This window comes from Diceros bicornis, chromosome 14 (assembly GCF_020826845.1).
Source record: "Diceros bicornis minor isolate mBicDic1 chromosome 14, mDicBic1.mat.cur, whole genome shotgun sequence".
NCBI lineage: Eukaryota > Metazoa > Chordata > Mammalia > Perissodactyla > Rhinocerotidae > Diceros > Diceros bicornis.
The window spans coordinates 29,092,061-29,107,723 of record NC_080753.1 but is presented as its reverse complement, the minus strand read 5'-3'; the positions used below and the strand labels follow the sequence as shown (position 1 = coordinate 29,107,723).

The following is a 15,663-nucleotide window of genomic DNA, read 5'->3' as shown; positions in this document are numbered from 1 at the left end:
AAGAGGTGGATTAGCGTGGATGTTAGCTCAGGGCTGATCTTCCTCACAAAAAAATAAATAAATAAAAAATAAAAATGAAAGAAAGAAACCCTTTTCTTCTTAAAGCAGATTTTGGAGTCTTGGTTTTAAACATTACTGTAAGAATAGTAATGCTTGTCCAAGAAATGTAATCATGGGCTTCTCATTAAGAAGGGTGAATTATTATCACACTATTCCTGGTAATAAAATTATTTTTTATCTCAGTGTTTAATAGCTGTAGTAGAAAAATTATTGATAGTACTACCGTCATTCCCACCCAGATGGTTGAGAATTACACTAGGATAACAGTAAAAAACAGCCCTAGTTTAGCTTGGAAAGGTAAAGCCCTGCTCCTTAATTAGCGGTGGATCTTGAGCATGTGACTTTCTTCCTCTGGATCTCAAAGTCTTCTAAAAACAAGATGGCTGGTCTAGAGGATATTTCTTTCCCCTCCTCTCCCTTTCTCCCTCTTCCTGGCCCTTTCTACTTTATGGCTTTAGTGATTTAGGATCTGGACTGGGGTTTTTGAGGACAGAGGAAAACAGTAGCAGAAATCCACTAAACTTTGGAGAAAAGGAATAAGGATTATGTAAACAACTAGAATATGGTGAGAAAAAGAGAAAGTTAGCAAAAAACACGTTTATAAAAAAAAATGGACAAATTGAAGAGGCATGGAAGATCCTGAGCTTCATTGTCAAAATCAGTTTGAATAGAAGTTTCAGTTATATTGAAATCAGGAAAGATGGCGGGAAATCCCAGAGATACAGACTTAGAAATGTTCTATAACACACAAGAATGTTTCACAAATAACCCAACAAATCTCCCCAAGTTCCCTCAGTACATACAGAAAAGATGTCATACTCCCTGGCTTAATCCTTTATAATTCTGCCCTGGCATAATCATCCACTATTTTCCAACAGGTTATTCCCTCCAGCCAATTTGGTTTCAACATTTCAAACAAACCTAGGATACCATCCCTTCATTACACTCAATGTTCTACCTGAAATGCATTCTCCCTTCTCTCAACTTATAACAATAATTTATCATGCTCCAACTATGTTTGAGGCACTGTTCTAAGTGCTTGACATGTATTAACTAATTTAAATCTCTCAACAATCCCAGGAGGGAGGTTAAGTAACTTGCTTAAGATTGCACAGGAGCAGAGGTAGGATTCCAACACAGGCAGTCTGGCTCCGAGGAGCCTGTCCTCTTAACTTGCTAACTAGTCCTTCAAAGCTCAGGTCACGTTCTCTCACCTTCCTGAAGTTCTCATCTGCTTAGCAATTATTCCTGCCTCTTGAGTCCTTAAGTAAACTACTCATTTGCCACTTACCACGGGACCTAGGTTGTTATTCATCTTTTGTGCATATGTTCTATCTTTTCTAAGAACAGGATCTTGTCTTATTTATTCTGTAACAATGCTACTTAGCACCTAACAGAACTTAATATCTGGAACACAAAAGTGCTTATTAATGAAACTATAATGGTGCTTAATATTTAGTGAAGACATATACCAGGCTCTGAGCTAAGTGCTTTATATGTATTGTCTCATTTAATCCTCACAACAACCCTGAAGTAGGTATTACTACTGCTCCTCCCCAATACTATAGATGAGGAAACTGAGGCTTAGAGAAGCTAAATATCTTGTCCAATATCACAAAGTAGTAGTAATAGTCTTCCTTAAGAGTCTATACCATACTTTTAAACTCCAGCCCATCACAAACACCTTGAAGAAAGAATCAGCCCTAACAATTCAGTTCAACTTGCACTTACTCTGCAGCACTAGGCTGAACACTAAGGATTCAGAATTAGAGGTATAGCTACTGCTCTCAAGAAGCTCACAGTCCATTAAGACTTCAGGACTAAACTTTGATATCACTGGCAGAGTTACCCTCACCAAAACTTAAGAAAGATTTTAATTTATATTTTAAACCAAAATATCAAAATAATCCATGGAACGGCTGGCCCAGTGGCATAGTGGTTAAGTTCACACGCTCCACTTCGGTGGCCCGGGGCTCGCAGGTTTGGATCCCCAGGGCTGACCTGCACAACACTTGTCCAGCCATGTTGTGGCGGCGTCCCATATAAAGTAGAGGAAGATGGGCATGGATGTTAGCCCAGGGCCAACCTTCCTCATCAAAAAGAGCAGGATTGGCAACAGATGTTAGCTCAGGGTTAACCTTCCACACCAAAAATAATAATCATCATCATCCATAGAAACTCTCTCCTACACCATTCCTTCTCCTTTCAGGCTCCCCTACTTCCTTTACTTTAGGACTCATCTCTCTAGTTTCTGTATTAAAGAGTAGAAGGGTCTCGTTAATCCTAAAACCATCAGGACATCTAAATTTAATTTAGTGATAGCTCAGACTCAAGGGTCTATTTAACAAATTCCATGCCCATAATGAAATAGGGGCAATGAAGGATAACTAGAAAAAAGCAGTAGCAGGGAGAAGCAGCAGAAAGAGGGATATGAAAGTCACACTGTAAAGCCAAGATGATATGAAAAAGCGAGAAAAACAGGAAAGCGGACACAAGCAGAAGATGAAAGAGTCCAGAATAAATCCAGTAACGAGACGTAGATAAATGAAAACACAAAAATCTAATCCATTTTAGAATACTGGATTACTGTGAATACTGAACGGAATACTGACTCCCTTTAATTATTTCTTTTCCTAACCTCTAATGGAAACAGAAAAATATGTATGCGAAACAGCCACTGGAAAATCATTAACTAGGAACAGTATATAAATAAGGAGTTTTTTTCCTGAAAGACCACTCATTTTAAAATTTCAGAGCTGCAAAGAGACCATAAGACACTATCTAACCCAACCTACTCATTTTACAACTAAGATGAGGCTCAGAGAGGTTAAGTAACTTTAACTTGCCCAAGATCATACGGCTGCTTAGCAGCCGCACCCCTGAACTCATCCCAACGTCTATTCCTATCACAGCAGGCTTTCTAGAAATAGTGTATTTTTCTTCTCCATTTTCCACTCTTAATAACCATTAAATTAATTTCTGCATAAGCATCTCAGAATCCCCATGTTATTCTTAATTCCTGGAGAAGAAAATAATCAGATATTCAGGATTATCTAAAGCAATATAGAATTTCATTCTCTTATCCCTAAAGTCAGTAATCTTAAATTAGGTCTTGGTTCCTACCAGGAGGAAATTCAAACATTTCCCAGAAGAGCAGAAAGAAGAAACATCTCCATAAGCTGACCAAAAGCAAGCCAAGTTGATAAGCTACAATCCATCCGGAAAGGAGTCAGGCCCAAGCCCCCTGGAGGCTGGATGACTGCTGGTGGGAAGCACAACAGATATCACTTATTTTCCCATTTCTATTTTATATCCTCCCAACTAACCCCAGGCTCCTATCTTTCTGACAAACATCAATTCCAAGAGCCCATAAAGAGAGGAGAAAGTAATGAGATAGAATATCATGTCACTTGTGGCATAACAGATAGAGTATCACGTCACTTTAGGCAATATGGCTTTTTGATGGAAACTATCTTGGCCAGGAAATATGGGTCAATGGATAGAAGAGTTCTCAGGTAAACCCAGAGACCTGTATTTTTAGCCATAAAACACAACTAGGAAGTCCTGAAAATGTGTTACATACCCTCAGTATTTCCCCTGCTGCAAAGCACTTGCAGATATTCTGAGCTGGAAGGAACTCATCCTGGGCCATTTCTGCGGTCTCAGAAGGTCTGCTGCTTACATCCCTTGATAAACTGTGGGCACTACCAGCCACCATTCACCAGGTTATGTGAGCTGAGTGATCTGGAAATCATCTATATCATCTTGGTTTAAATATGATTACCTACTCCTTAAAAATTTTGTGTTTGCCTGTAAGGCTGACTAAAACCTTCTCTGGAATGGAAGAAAATGCCCTATTCTACTTCAGGAACATATCTTAATTTTGATACATATAAAGTTCATTACAGATTAGGGATAACTTCCCGCTTTAACATGTTAGCTAAACTAGGACGAATGTAGTGGAAATGAAAAGGCTAAAAAGAGACATTATGAAGTTAGAAACAAAGTGATTTAGTGACTCACTGAACTTAAAAAGTAAAGGAAGAGTCAAAAATGACCAGTAAGAATAATGGTGTCATGAACAGCTAATGAAGAAAGTCAGGACGAGAAGCATTCTGGCTGGGAGTGCAGGGAGCGGAGGTTGGTGTGCAGTTGCTACAGAGACGGTATTTAAACACACTTAGTTTCAAGACATAGGTAAAAATTTGGGCCTGAAGTTTGGAAGGCCTCAAGTTTAGACAGAAGATATAGATTTGGGGCCTAAAAAGCACAGCAATGATTGAGTTTTCAGAGAAAGAGAAAGTAACAGAAAAACATTTAGACAACAGCATTCCTCAAATACTACACTTTGAAGATCACCTAACTTTCCAGATGAATAGCACCTTATTCTACAGATACAGAATATTTGGACTAATTTATTCTAAATGAAAAGCTAAAAAATTAATCTTTCTTTTCCAGGCTGTGAACTGACAAAAAGGAGCTAAGAATAAAAATAGTTTCATAATTACCAAACATCCAAAGTCAAGTCTCTGAGCTAAAACACACTGCTTTTTAGGTTTCTCTATTTATAACAAAACTTCTGATAAAAACTGAGAGAAAAATCTAGTGCACCAATACTACTATTTTACAATATTTGTGAGAATTTAACAGTTTTAAAAGCACATTAACCAAAATGTTGATAATTAATAAATCTGGAGAATTAGGTACTTGGAGGTTTGTTATACTATTCTCTCCAGTTCTGTGTCTGCTTGAAACTTTCATAATATAAAGTCTAAAAAAGGCTACCTACAGATATTTTAAAAATTCTATCTGCAGTTAAGGCTTGACAACTCAAAACAAAATTCTAGCAGATAAAGAGACTTTTCAAATAATGTTTTATTCATTCTCGATAGACTGATGAAATTTAGTGTGTATGAAAGGGAGAAAAGGCCCAGTCTGTCATTTCAGAGGAACATGAATATGTTCATTAAATGGAGAAAGTTAGTTCCTTTATCCACATTGGTTGATTCTGGACATTTGTCATTTTTCTCTTCAGTGAACTCACATTTTTGCTGAAGAAAAATATATAGGCCATATAAATGTATGGTTTTGGTTAGTAAAGGCAAATAAATGTTTTCCCCAGTATCAATGATTAATTTGTTGAACCTGCTGGCTAATCCTGTTACTTCATACATCTTCCACTCTAGTAAATAACCAAATAAACAACTTTCTTATACAGATGCAAAAAAAAAAGTTAAAAAAAATGAACCAATATCCATAAACTATACCTAATCCTAAATTGTAAAGAACACATATTTAAAATTATACAAAATAATAAGTAGAGAAAAAGTTGAACATTTTAAATAATTATCATAATTTAAGCTATGATTTAAATAGATTTAATTTAAATCAAATCACTCTATTGAGACTATGGCAGCACTAAAACTAACAGAGAGCACCAAATTCACCACTTAGATTTACCACTTACTGATGATCCAGAACAGTTTATAGGGTTTACAAGCGCCAATCTTTCCTCCCTAAGATAAACAGCACCACCCAAAAATGACAACCAGATTTGTTTGCCTCCTCTTCATCTGGTAAGCTCCAGGACAGTAAAGACTGTACATGTCTGTACAAAGCCTAGCACACTACAGGTGTGCAACTTTTTTTGTGTGTGTGTGTGAGGAAAATTAGCCCCAAGCTAACATCTGTTGCCAATACTCCTCTTTTTGCTGAGGAAGATTGGCCCTAAGCTAATATCCGTGTCCATGTTCCTCTACTTTATATGTGGGACGCCTGCCATAGCACGGCTTGATGAGTGGTGCGTAGGTCCGCACCCAGGATCCTAACCTGTGAAACCCAGGCCACAGCGGAATGCAGGAACTTAACCACCACACCACCGGGCCGGCCCCCCGGGTGCAACTCTTTTAAGAGGAATAATCACCACCTTTGATTCCCAGAAAGCAATTGCTAGGTATCAGTCTCATTCCCTAGGTGACGTGCACAGGATAACAAAATAAACTCGGGTCTCCTCACTGGTAGTTCTGCCTTAAATCATTTTCCAGATCTTGTTTTTTCTAACAGAAATACGTCATCATGAAACTTCAGAGAGAAGCAGCATAAAAACATACATACATGTACAGATAAAAGACTGTCAGTGATTCTCTTTTTCTACATCATTACTAAAGCAGTGCTTAATTCCAAATCAAGGTATTTCACGTTTGCAGATAACAAGATCATTCTCATCTTCAACAAATTTTTGTAGCTTTTTTATTAAAGTAAAATTTACATAGTGTAAAATGCACAGATCTTAAGTATTCAGCTCAATAAGTTTGAGCGAATGTATACACCAACAATTGGTCAATCTGCAAGTTCCTCGTACTAGTCTTGCAACTTTTCCTTAAGTTAAAAATTATATGAAAATAAAAAGTTACCCAAAAAGTGTACATTGGAATTACCATCACCCAAATCAAGCCAAAGAATACTTCCATCACCCTAAAAAGTTCCCTTTTGCCCCTTTACACTCAACTACAGCCTGTACCCAGAAACCACTGTCCTGATTTCTCTCACCATACCTAAGTTTGGCCTGTTCTTGTATTTTTTATAAATAGCATCATATAGTACATATTTGTGTCTGGCTTCTCCTGCTCTGAATATTTCTGAGATTCATCTATGTTGCTGTCTGAATCAGTAGTTCATTCCTCTTGTGAAAAAAGCTGCTATGAACATTTTGTATCAGTCTTTTTGTGAACATGTACTTTACTCCTCTTGATGCAGCAAGATTTCATTTTTTTTAAAAAAGGGTTTCACTGGGGCCGGCTCAGAGGCGTGGCGGTTAAGTTCATGCGCTCTGCTTCAGTGGCCTGGAGGTTAAGTTCATGCGCTCTGCTTCAGTGGCCTGGGGTTCAGGTTCGGATCCCAGGCGCAGACCTACGCACCATGTATCAAAAGCCATGCTGTGGCGGTGTCCCATATAAAGTAGAGGAAGATATGCACAGATGTTTGCCTAGGGCCAATCTTCCTCAGCAAAAAAGAGGAGGATTAGCAACAGATGTTAGCTCAGGGCTAATCTTCTTCAAAAACAAAAAAAAAGGGTTTCACATATAAATAAGCCTGGGAAGTCATATCATATAGACAGATAGATGGGTTGATTTATATATGCACATATATAAAGCAAATATATACAGTTATACATATATATTGCAAAAAATATAATATAGATATTTTATCTACTTGTGTGTGGTGTGTATGTATATAGATATATAAGTAAATAGATTCTGAGAAGTCCACCTAGGACCAATAAAGATATTTTAAAAGAACTTATAAAGTTCATAGTGAAAATAAATCTAAGATGGGAAAGATGACCATCTCAATTTGTCTTAGTATTATGTCTTAACCTAAGAATAATTCAAGAGAGAAATAAACTTCTCTCCACGTAAGCTACTCTGTCCTGCTTCAAGGAAATACTTTCTTCTCATAACAAATCCCCTTTCTAAACTAGAATTTCAAAGCATTAAATGTTGCCATCCACCACGTAAGGATTTTATGATAGGGGCAAAACTCAAAATATGTGTTAAGATCACAAGATTTTATTTTTTTGTCTTGCTTTTTTTAAAAAGTTAAACATGGAAATAATTCCATTGGGTAGTAAAGACCATTCCCTCTTCATTCAGAATACATTCTGAAAAGCACTCAATCTCTAGGATGTTTTCTCCACTCCAAAAGGTAACTTACTGCAGCATTGTCTGTGATAGAGGCATTCTGACTTTCAAATTCCACTGTGTAATTTTCAGCTGACAGCAGAGGAGGTTCTTTAATTTTCAGAGTTTAGGGACATTAAGAAAATACATACAAATCTGATTTTGAAGAAATCAAATTGAAATTCCCAACCCTGCTTTTGATAATCAGATGATCATTTTCAGGAGACTAAGAGTGGTTCCTCATTTAACATCATCTATAAATTGCCAAGATTGAGACAGAATGCTACAAACGGTTCTAGAAATTTACTATTGCCTGCTTTCAGGAAGAGTCTGCAACTAAAAAAGGGAAAAAACAACCCTCTTCTGGTCTTTGATCTTTCTTCATCTTTTATTCTTCCTTCCAAAAAATGAGCAATTTCAAAAGCATACAATTCAAATGTACTACATTTTTAATCTTAAAAAACATTCCTAGCATCTGGATGTTCCCTAACTTTCACAGATGTGTAACTGTTTACTTAAAAATCCATTATTTCACTCTGAAAATACATCATTTTACTTTTTCTAAAAATTGTACCTTTTTCTAAAAGAAAACAGCCTTGAGTGTTACAAAAATGACAGCAGCTCCAAACAGCTACAATCCCCAACTTTCAATATCTTTTGTCTGACTATTTTAGAGAACTAAAATAAAAGTTTATTCTTATTTTTAAAATCTTTTTCTTCCAGACCAAGGGCAGAAAACGGGTACAACAAACAGACCCCACACTCCCTCTGGTGGTCCTTCACTCTCATTAACCAAACATTTTCCAAAAGACTAGAAGTAAATTCTAAATTAAGCATAAAATGAACTTGCCCCATTTAAGGATTACAGTTTTACATGTTTAAGTTTCAGCCGAGTGCAGGTCAAGTCTCATCACAATAAACTACGAGGTGCAAATTATTTTGAGTACTTGAATTTTAGTGTTTCAAATATTGCTAAAATACCCTTAGTAACCTGTTAGTTACAAAGACTATAGTCACAAGGGTATATATGGCCCTACTATAAATTATTTTAACCTATCTCATTTGGCAGAACTTTTATACAATAAACATCTTATTTGCAAATTATATCACACTTAAATGGCTACGTTTTTTAAATCAATAGTTACGTGATTTACATACCAACGTCCACCCAGTCCCCGATGCACGTAGATTTAATTTTCTTTACACTTTTGGGGACATATGTCAGAAGTTAAAAATGCACTGCAAAAAAATTCAGAAATGTAAAGTAATGAAAAAACAATCTAATTAATCAGCTAGGTTAGAAAGTTCAAATAGTTTCAGCATTAGAAATGTACATATTTAATTGTTCAGCATTAAATAATTACAAAATTAAGTGTGCCAAAATATGTACAACATAGATTCTTCTTTAGGAATTGTGAAAAATTATAGTAAAGGCTTATAGAGGATATTCTTAATGCCAGGTATAACATGCATATTACTGTTATAAAGTATTATTAATGTCTAACAGTGTCATTTGATTTATTCTCAAATTTGGCTGTTTTAACATAGGTCCTTGTTTTTTGTGGCTTTATTCATTCAAAAATATTTGCCCATCCTCAAACTCAAAAGGAGCCACGCCTGAGAGTAACTGACTTAAAAACGCTCCCATTGTTTATTGTGTAGAAGAATTCAACTTATGCTTAATTTTGAAACTGAAATGTGGTTGATAATTTTATGATATGGTCTACCACAAATTAAAGTGGACAAAAAATTAGTAATTAAAATATCTAAAAATTGAATTTGAAAACGGGCTTTTAATTAAAAGGCACTTTTATAGTTAAAGCTCCTAAAACATGCTTTTGTGCAAATAAAACTATGAAATATAACTTTAATTTATGATATGTAGTATATTTAAGCATTATCATAGGATAAAGATTATAAAACGTCTAATTACACACAGTAGCTAAACTAATATATTCCTATACACTTTAAAGTGCAATTATATAAATCATCCAAAACAATGAGAGCCCCACTCTTATAAGATTGCTTACAACTATTTATATAGAATAAACCCATTCTACATGAGGACGAGTCACTGTTCAACCAATCTACCCTCACTAAGCATCAAAAAGCCAATACAGCTTTTTAATAGCAATAACCTCTTCTACAGCTATAGAAAGAGGATGTTCTTTCTTCTCTAGACTAATTTGTTCTAAACTAAGAAACATTTTAGGAAACTAGCCTATAATATGCATTCTTTTCCAATCCAAGAATAAACTGAAAATTGAAGATTTAACTAGCTGCCGAATCCAATATTTTAAGTTTTTCATGTTGAACTGGTTAAAATTATGTTTTAAAAAATAAATTAACCCAAAATTCCCATAACTGAAAAAAAGATTCAGAAACATACTTGTTTTGTTAAAAGTTAGAAAGACAAAGAACTCATAACATACAGGCCTGTTGTTTTAGAGAAATAAAACATTTTATAAAGACCATCTCTATTTTTTTTAAATCTCAAATAGTCACAACTAGCCTATTGGTTAAAGAGTTCACCTTTAAATAGTGTTACTAATTAGCTAGGTAAATAAGTAAAATTACCATTCAATGAAATATTAATAAAGTAGCATTTAGATCAAAATTACAACTTTGTTCTTAAGAAGTTAAACTTAACATCTCAAGTATAAATCATACCCAATACAGATATCCAACGAGACACATAATAGGAAAAAAAACGAGTAAGCTAAATCAAGTGTTTCTCACAAATGATGACTCTTATTAACCCTCATTTAAAAAATATTTTTAAAAAACATATTGATAAACTGGTCAGGGCCTAAAGTGGTCAAGGCCATAATTGTAGATTGTTAAGCGGAGGTCAGTTGGGAGACAGAAAATAAGTGAAAGTATGACAAATAAAAATTTCCCCCAAGAATAAGAAGTTCTTCAAGGCTATCCTTGAATTTTGATTGGAACACCAAGAGAAAAAGCCACTATAATTCTCTAAAGTAAGAACTCTTGGTGGGGGAGCTCGGCAGAACTCCCACAGACTACAAAAATACTTAACCAAAATATGCCTTCACTTTTCCCTCGTCCACAATCTAACAAAATGAGAAGACAATGAAAATAAACACTCCTGTCTACCCTCCCAGAGGCAAAGAAAGCTCCCATTCAATGCTAAGCCTTATTCCACTGGAAAACATACTCCTGAAAAGTAAATCCAAAACCACGAGCTCAAACTGCTTCATGCAGAATTTACTGAATGGCGGCCAAACGCTGTACACTCTGTCCTGAACCACACTGAGGATATCTAGACTTCTGCATTCTCCATTTACAACTTGTACCTTCCCAGGCTTTCGCCACCACTGCAGAACCCGAGTTTTTAAACGAGACTACAAGATTCCCCCTGGCTCGTGCATCGAAAGAAGGCAACCCACACGCTGACCCCCCAAATGGTTTTTCATCGATACTGGGTTTGACGCCTCTACAGTCGCCAGAACACCTTTTTAGACTCAATGAGGCGTCAGAACGCCCCAGGAGGGAAATGGACAAGGAGCCCTGAAACAACTTTTCACTGGCTTTCACCTGGCTCTAGAGTATCACCTGTCAGAAGAGCGCTGCCCCGGCACCCTCCAAGAGCGGCCGAGAGCGGGATGCTGTTCCCACTCACTCGTCCCAGGGCGGCAGGTGAAGGCGGGCCGCGCGCATCCACCCCCGCCGCCCGGGGAGCGCAAAGCGAAAGCCGAGGCGCCGGCCGCGGGACCCTTCGAGATCCTCACCCTGCACAGGCCCCGCCAGGTGAGCGCGGCTCCATCGCGCCCCGCTCGCTGCGCCCGCCGCCCGGGCCCCGGAAGGCGAAGTTGCTCTCCCGCCCGCGCCGGCTGCTGCTCACGCGCCGCCCAGCTCTCCGCGGGTCCCGCCGCCGGCTCCCGCCTCGGGCGAGTCGGGCCGGGACCTGTCACCCCGGGCGGGAAACAAAAGCCGGGTGAGGACGGGCGGGCGGGCCCGGCCTCGCCTCCCCGAGGGGAACGCGGCGGGGCGGGAGCGGCTCCCGGAGGAGCCCCGGCCCCGCGCCTGCCCCGCGTTGGGGCTGGGGGCCTCCGGCGCGCCGGCCTCGAGGCTCCGCCGGCCGCGCGCGCCGCTCCCGGGCCGGGGAGCCGCGTGAGGGAGCGGGGAGGCGGCCGGACCGCGACGGAGGGAATTCGGCTCCCGGGGCGCCGCGGTCGCCCGCCCCATCCCTGCGGCCATGGCGCCGGTACCTGCCGCCGCGCTCGCCCGTCGTCTCCGTCTCTCTCCGCCTCACTCGCACGCCGCTCGCCCCTCAGCCCGCCCAGCAGGCCGCCCGCGCGCCGGACGCCGCCGCCCGAGACTGGCAGCGCCCAAGAGCCGGCCCGAATCCCCCGGGCAGCGCCCGGCGCCGGCCCGCCCCCGCCGGCCGCAGGACCCGCCTTCCATAGGGCCCCGGGGCTGTCAGTCCGCCCCCAAAAGGCGCGCGGGCTGCCGCTCTGCCTGTCCGGATTGGTGGCCGCGCGCCGTCCATGCAAATGAGGTCCCGCCCCCGTCCATTTGCACCTCCGCCTTAGTGTAACCTCCGCCTCTCCGCACCAGCCCACGTGTCTGGCCGTCGCCCTTTGTGGAGGCCGGAGTGGAGGGGTGGAGGAAAGCGACCGGCACCCCCTCACACCGGCCCTTACCTCTAGAGAAACGAACACCTAAACAAGCTAGTTGACTTCACATCTGAATCGTCTCTCTGAAAGCTCTGACCTCCTATCGGTCCAGCCGCCTGCCAGGAGGATGGAGAGGGGCAGGCTTGGCTGTTTGTGTCAGGTAAACAGGCCAGGTTAACCCCAGGAAACAACCCCAGGAAGTCAAAGATGCCCAGTCGAAACTGGGGAAAATCCCATCTCAGAACCGATTTAGCACAGAGCACTTCTCTCTGGACACTGGGAGCCTGGGAAGAATATGCTTTCCCGTGGCTTTTTACCTTTCAAACATGAGATTCCAGGCGATTGGGACGGCAGAGGACCTTGAAAAATGTGTGTTCTCTGCCCCCGTCCCCTAAAAGGTCGCCTGCTGAGCAAACTCAGCTTCAAGAGGGGCACAGGCCTCTCCAACCAGATGGCCACCTTTGAATCGCTCCCATAGAGATTCAGATAAGGGGACTGAACTAGCTGCACCTGGGCCTTAGGGAATACCTAGCTCAATCCCCTCGTTTTTGAGGAAACAGAAGCCTGTAGTCCGTTAGCTATGGGACTTAATAGTTACCTATGGAAACCTAATGTCTCATAGCCAGATGACAAGCCGCATTTCCTAGCTCCAAATCTACTCTCTGCACTATATTACGGTGAAGAGTCTCTTCTACAAATCAACAGTCCTGCCTTCAAGAGGTAGGGTCTGCAGAAGAGACAACTAGAGCCAACACTGAAACCTCCTCAAGGGCAAGAGCCCTGTCTCAGGGCCTAGAAGCTTTCCTTTTTACCAGCTGCCAGGGAGAGTCGCTCAAACCACTTATGTATGCGTTAATTCAGAAAGATGACTAAAACGCCTCTGCATACCAACACCAATTGATTAAGCATCTACTATGCTTAATAACAGCAAGTATTAAGCATTGTGCTATGTGAAGAGAATACAGAGGTGAGCAGAAATTATCCCAGCCCTTGACGCCTGAGAGACAGTGACATCCACATTACATGTCAGTGCTCCTCATGTTACAAGGACTGTGACAGATGTCTGCAGAGGGCATAGTGGAGGGCTCCACAGAGGGAGGAATCGGCTCTTCCTGAGAGAGGCAGGGAAGGCTTTATTGAAGCGGTGACACTAGAGCTAAGTCTTACAAGATGGACTCTTAAAAGATGGTGTTTGCCAGACAGAGGGATGTGGAAGAGGGAGGAAAGGGGCTCCTGGGCAGGGAGGGATAAGCATGAGCAAAAAGCATGCAGACCTGGAAAAGCCTAGTAACTGAGGGAACAGTGAGGAGCAGTGTGGGCAAATCTGCAGGGCCATGTGGCCATGTCACATGCTCTGAGACCAGGCTCTCCCAGGAGGAAGACAGAAAGGCCCGGGAGGCTGCCAGGCTGTGTTGTAACACACCGCGGCAAACAACAACAGGCCCTGTAGATACAGCTGCAGGCTTTTTTTTCTAGGCCAGAGTCTGTGGGGAACAGTCAGTTCCACAGTTCCGATGGCAGCCTGGCTGGCCCCACCCACTATCTCAGAAAACCACTCCGGTCACTCACTTGCCCTCCTTGGCATTTGGAAACACGTGTGCTTGCATTTTCCCTAAACATTGCTGCCCTTCAGAACTCAAAGATAACGTGGGCTCTGGCTGCAGACACCTGGGTGTGGGATGAGCAGCCCTTTCCTAATGCACAGAGCAGTTCTTGGCAGGGCCTGTTACCAAAGCTGGCTTCATGGGCATGTGACCTGTGCTTGGTTTAATGCTCTGCTGTCACCATCTTGAAATTCTTAAAAATTTTTCAGTGAGGGGCTCTGAATTTCCACTGTGTGTTGGGACCTGCAAATTAGGTAGCCAGTCCTCCCTGTTGCTGTTAGTTGCCCCTGGGAATGCTTGTGATTCTGCTCAAACCATATCTCATTCTAAAGCAGTTGGCATTCACTAGATTTGTTCACGTTCATCTTGTCATTTGGTTCTCACAGTGGCAATGTGGGGTAGGTCAGTATTACTAGTTCCATTTATTAGCTGAGAAAACTGAGGTTTGGCACCCTTCTCCCGGTGGCCCAGCTAGAAAGTAGCAGAGCTTGTACTTGAACTCAGCCTACCCAAGCCCTATTCCATCCACTATGGAGCTACCTCTGTGTTGGTTTCAGAATCCTTTCACAAGCAGATTTGTACATGAAGGATGTACTGTTTTAATAAGAGTCAGAACACATAGTGGAGGGATATATGTCATTTCATGGCTGCCTATCACCTTTTGAATAGTTTTTCATCAATTTTTAAAAATTCTCAACCATTATATGTTCAAATACTGTTTCTGTACCTTTTCCTCTTTCCTTCTGGGCCATCAATTGAAACACGTATTAGACTTCCTCACTACATCTCTTTCTTCTTTATTTTCTATCTTTTGTCCTTCCATGCTTCATTCTAAAAGTTTAGTCCAACTATTTTTCAGTTCACTAATTCTCTCTTCAGCTTTTTAAAAAATTCTCCTCTTGGGGCTGGCCGGATGGCATAGTGGTTAAGTTTGCACACTACACTTTGGTGGCCTGGGGTTCGTGGGTTAGGGTCCCAGGTGCAGACCTACACACTGCTCACAAGCCATGCTGTGGTGGCATCCCACATACAAAATAGAGGAAGATTGGCACAAACGTTAGCTCAGTGACAATTTTCCTCAAGCAAAATGAGGAAGATTGGCAACAGATGTTAACTCAGAGCCAGTCTTCCTCACTGGAAAAAAAAAATGTTCCTCTTAAACGCATCCATGGAGCTCTTAAATTTGGTTATTCTTTTTTTTTTTTTTTTTTTTAGTTCTAGAATTTCTATTTGGTTCTTTTTCAGACATTCTGTGTCCCTTCCCTTCTTATATCTCTTAGTGCCTTGCTATAATTTTCAAGCTTGGCTTTTCTCTCCATAGTAAGTATAGTTGTTTTACAGTCTGTGTCTGTTAATTCCAATCTGCAGTCCCTGTGGGTCCACTTCCGTTGTCAGTTTTTACTACTGGTTCTTCCTCATGTTGTTGTATCTCCTCAGGTATCTGGCTGTGTTTTGGATGTTGTATTTGAAAGATCATTTGAGGCAACGATGATAATATCTTCCTCTGGAAAGGACTTCCATTTGTTTTAGCAGGCGTCTGGGGACACCAGCAAGCTAGGATCACCTTAACCCAATTTCAGGACTCGGTTTTCTGAGCCTCCCAGATGCCTTGAGGCTGGACTACAGTCTGTGGGAGATTCTGTTTATTTATGGTCCCCCTTTCCTCAATGCTGCAGTTCT

General features: G+C 41.0%; 1 protein-coding gene across 9 annotated transcripts in view; it reads right to left on the bottom strand.

The window, feature by feature from the left end:
- Positions 1-12,071, bottom strand: part of FKBP5 (FKBP prolyl isomerase 5) — a 98,374-nt gene extending 86,303 nt beyond the window's left edge. For 4 of the 9 annotated variants that reach the window (XM_058554513.1, XM_058554511.1, XM_058554514.1 and 1 more), the window contains exon 1: positions 11,972-12,071. The gene's annotated coding sequence lies outside the window, so the exon portion shown is untranslated. Of the gene's footprint in view, positions 1-8,897; positions 8,979-11,491; positions 11,641-11,971 lie in introns of those variants that run through there. The other 5 variants (XM_058554509.1, XM_058554517.1, XM_058554515.1 and 2 more) reach the window with 4 other exon arrangements.
- Between the last annotated feature and the right edge of the window lie 3,592 nt (positions 12,072-15,663).